A 4093-nucleotide genomic window follows, 5' to 3' on the forward strand; every position below is an offset into this window, starting at 1 on the left:
TGTTTGGGGTTGATGACTGTAGGACCACCAAAAGGTAAATATTTTCAATCTAAGATCAACTATGTACCAAAACACACTGCAAAAATAATCCAGTTTGAGACAGCTTTAACTGCCCTGGCTTAGTGCTAAAGAATTCTGGGAATTGTAGTTTTATGAGACGTTTAGCCTTCCCTGTCAGGAAGCTCTGGTGCCACAATAAACTACAGTTTCCAGGATTCCCTAGCACTGAGCCAGGGCAGTTAAAGTGGTCTGAAACTGGATTATTTCTGGAGTTGGTTTTGGACCTATACATACCATATACGTGCCTGAAGGTCTTAGACAACATTCCATACATCTGAGCAAGTGAGCTGTGTATCCATGAAAGTTCATACTTAAATGTGCCTATTATTCTTAAAAGACCCCCATAATTCGTCGCTTTTTCTGCATGCAATTAAGCCTGTTTGCTTTTGACTGAGTTATCATATAAAACAGGGCATGTCATATGTCTAGCTTTGTACAGAGTATCAAATAGATGCAGGAACCAGAGTGTTGGTTGATCTGAGACACGGAAGAAAATGATCTCTCAGACCTGTTGTGACCATCCTTAACGATGCAGTGATGGAGTATGTGGACTGCCATGGCTCAATGCTATGGGATTCTGGAAATTGTGGTTTTGTGAGACATTTAGAGAGAGTTTTCAGAGAGCTCTAGTGCCACAACAAGCTACAATTCCCAGAATTCCATAGCATTGAGTCATGGCAGTTAAAGTGGTGTCAAACTGGATTATTTCCGCATTGCGGATGCAGCCATGGTCAGGGTTGAGAGCAAGTCAAGTCAAGTCATGTGACTTGAAGTGTTTGCTTCTGGTGTGAGAGAATCATTGATGATTGTCAAATGAGCCCCTTCCCTATCTCTGCTTACCCCCAGGGCTACCAAAAGCAGCTATCATCACCCACAGGAAAGCATTACAGGCAATCAACTTATTCTGGCTGTGTGGGGTCCATGCCAATGATATCATTTACATCCCTCTCCCATTGTACCATGGAGCCGGATTAACTGGGATTGCATCATGCATCGACACTGGTATGTATAGGCTATATAGAGACTGAACACATGACTACTATAAATGCATGATAGACAGACAAGGATGGATGAACGTATGAACACATCATGCATATGCAGAGGCAGAGAGGAAGAAAGATGTTGAAGACACCAGTGCTGTTCAAGCTAATGGGCCATGTGAAAAGCTGTATCTCCGTATATGAGCCTACCCATATTCTAAGATCTACAAGGTAAAGCTTTCTCTTGGTCCCACCAGCATCTCAACCATGTCTAGTGAGGACACGAGAGAGCCTTCTTGATGGCTGCCCCTAAATTATGGAACTCCCTTCCCTGGTGGGACTGATTTTGTCCCCTTCTTGCTGTCTTTCCACTGGCAAGGAAAGGCCTTTTCAATGAAAGATGTTGGTTTTTAATGTATGCAGCGGATAAAGCTTTTAATGCAGGGGTGTAGTACAGTATTTTTTATTTGTATTGCTTTAATGTTGTGTTTTTAATAATAATAATAATAATAATAATAATAATAATATTTATTTGTATTCTGCTTTTTTACAAAGGAATCAAAGCAGATTCCAACAGTACAATTAAAACATCAAATAATTAAAAATTACAATTTAACCCCCCCAAACTACAACCCTCCCCCAAATCATAAAAACAGTGATCAACCCATAAAAAGAGATTAAACATCCAAATCTAAAACTGTCCAATAGGAATCCACTAAAATTTTGGGCAGGTTAGCGCAAGAAATGAAGACGGATGGGGGAATGGTATCAATCAATTTTGATATTGGAACAATAGAGATATCATTAGAGAGGGGAGGCAAAATATATGCTGCCTTGGATCCCATGTTGGGAGAAAGTTGGGATATAAATTAAATGAAGAAATAAAGAAACAAGTTTTTGCCCCCTGGACCCTCTGTGGCTGCCCACCTGCACCTTAGACAACAGTAGAAGCTTAAATGAAATTTGATTTCTGAGAAATGTAAACCTTGCTTTTACGTGTTAAAATGTAACTACATGTACATGTCAACTGGGCAAATAAAAGTCAAACATTGACTGGCCTTAATAGCAAATTACCTCTCCCCTTACTGAGAAGCAATAAGTAAGTAAATATGTAAATAAATAAAGATTGTACAAGCTCAAAATCTTTGCATAGAGAAATAACTAGGTGGTCCTAAATCATAGGTCCAAGTGAAACATCCACCCATCCAAATAGTTTTGTATTTTGAAGCAATGCCTGCTTATCTGAGAATATGCAGGTATAGTAAGTGCTGAGTACAAGAGGGCACTGTAAAGATGGAATTAATAGGCCTTATTGATTTTTCCATTTGAAACCTTATAAATAAAGCAACAAATGGGGAGATAAATGCTTACATGTTCATGCAGAGGCTTGCAAAGTTAAAAGACAAACCTGCATTCCTGAAAAGTAGAGGTATTGGAGCTGCTGAGGGTATAAACTGGTTACTGAGTCCAGGTTCATGTCAATGGTATGCCATTTTTTCTCATTTTATTTATTCATTTCATTGAGGGCTGGTGACTTTTCTTCAGGTCTTGGTTTGGACTTTAAAGGAATCCCCAAGATGCTGTACCTGTTGTGGGGATGGGGTTCTGCACCATCAATAATTCCTTTAAAGCCTGTAGTCAAGCCCAGAGCAGATTTATTGCTCCAATGAGATAGGAGCCACCAGAGTCTATTGATTATTTATTCAAGTTTTGATACCTAACCTTTTGGCCTGTTTGGTGTAAACCACAGAACAAATACGCCACGCCACTCACCTGGAAGCTACCAGCTGCTACTGCCAGCCACTAACTTTCTGGATATTCCATTCTGTTTCTACCACACCAACAGTCATCCAAATTTTTGTTCGCTGAGAATGCCGTCCATTTATGCCTGTCTTGTGCCCCATCTCATTCTGCTGTCCAAAGGTTTCCCATAGTTCTGAAACTATGGAAATCATTAGAACAATATGCCTCAAAACGTAAGGTCCAGAGACAGCCTTGGCTCAGTCTGCATTGCAGATTGCCATGTCTCAATGCTATGGAAATCTGGGATTTGTACTTCTGTGCAATATTTAGCCGTCTTTGACAGAGTGCTCTGGTGCTGCAACAAATGACAAATCCCATGATTCCATGGGATGAAGCCATGGAAGTTAAAGTGGTGTCAAACTGGATTATTTTTGCAGTGCAGATTCAGCCTCTGACTGCCTGTCTGTTGCAATAGGGAAAGTATTTGAATACTGTTAATAGGGCATTGCAATCTTTCTTCACTTGGCTCTTGCAATGCTCACAAAAGCTCCATTCCTAAATACCTTTCTTTTATTTCTCTCTTTTTCATTAGGAGCTACATGTGTCCTGACACCTAAATTTTCTGTTACTAAGTACTGGGATGACTGCAGACAATACCATGTCACTGTAGTCCAGTATATAGGAGAAATTATGCGCTACGTTTGTAATGCACCAAAGGTAATTGATGTGGGAGGCCAAGTCTTTTGGAATAAAGCCTGATGAAGAATGAAAATGGATTGTTCTGCAGAATCTCTCAAGCTTGAGTCTAGGGATGCTTCTACATTGGCGAACTGGTGCAGCTTGACACCACTTTAACTGCCATGGCTTCATCCTACAGAATCTTGCAGTTTGTAGTCTTGTGAGACACTCTTTGGCAGAGAAAGCTAAATACCTTGTAAAACTATAAAGCCCAGGATTCCACAGGAGGATCTACAGCATTTAAAGTAGTATCACACTGCATTATTTCTACAGTGTAGGTGCACCCCAAAGAACAGAGACAAGAGAGTGAGAAAAGAGCAGAGTCAGTCTGATCCCATGGAAACTCTGTCTGGAATAGTGTTAGTGACTTAACACTTATGTAACCATCCAGTTAGGCTAGTAGTTTGACATTTTCCTGGCCTGTTTAAGTCACTAATGTCTCTTCACTCAAGGAAGATCTCTTTGTGGAGGTTATATAACAATGTGTTGTGTTCCTAGAGCCACAGTCCATGGTGTTCCTGGCACAGCTCTGCCTTGCCACCAACAGCTCCCAAATAATTATACCAGCATTG

The 4093-nt window shown here is 40.4% G+C and overlaps 1 long non-coding RNA gene across 1 annotated transcript; it reads left to right on the forward strand.

Moving 5' to 3' along the window:
* Window positions 1–713: 713 nt before the first annotated feature.
* On the forward strand, window positions 714–3500 carry LOC121918044. The gene is made up of 2 exons (XR_006101146.1): window positions 714–1062; window positions 3376–3500. It is a non-coding gene; the product is annotated as an uncharacterized LOC121918044 (long non-coding RNA).
* The last annotated feature ends 593 nt before the right edge of the window (window positions 3501–4093 follow it).

The sequence above is a fragment of the Sceloporus undulatus genome, unplaced genomic scaffold, assembly GCF_019175285.1.
Source record: "Sceloporus undulatus isolate JIND9_A2432 ecotype Alabama unplaced genomic scaffold, SceUnd_v1.1 scaffold_3377, whole genome shotgun sequence".
NCBI classification, from domain to species: Eukaryota; Metazoa; Chordata; class Lepidosauria; order Squamata; family Phrynosomatidae; genus Sceloporus; species Sceloporus undulatus.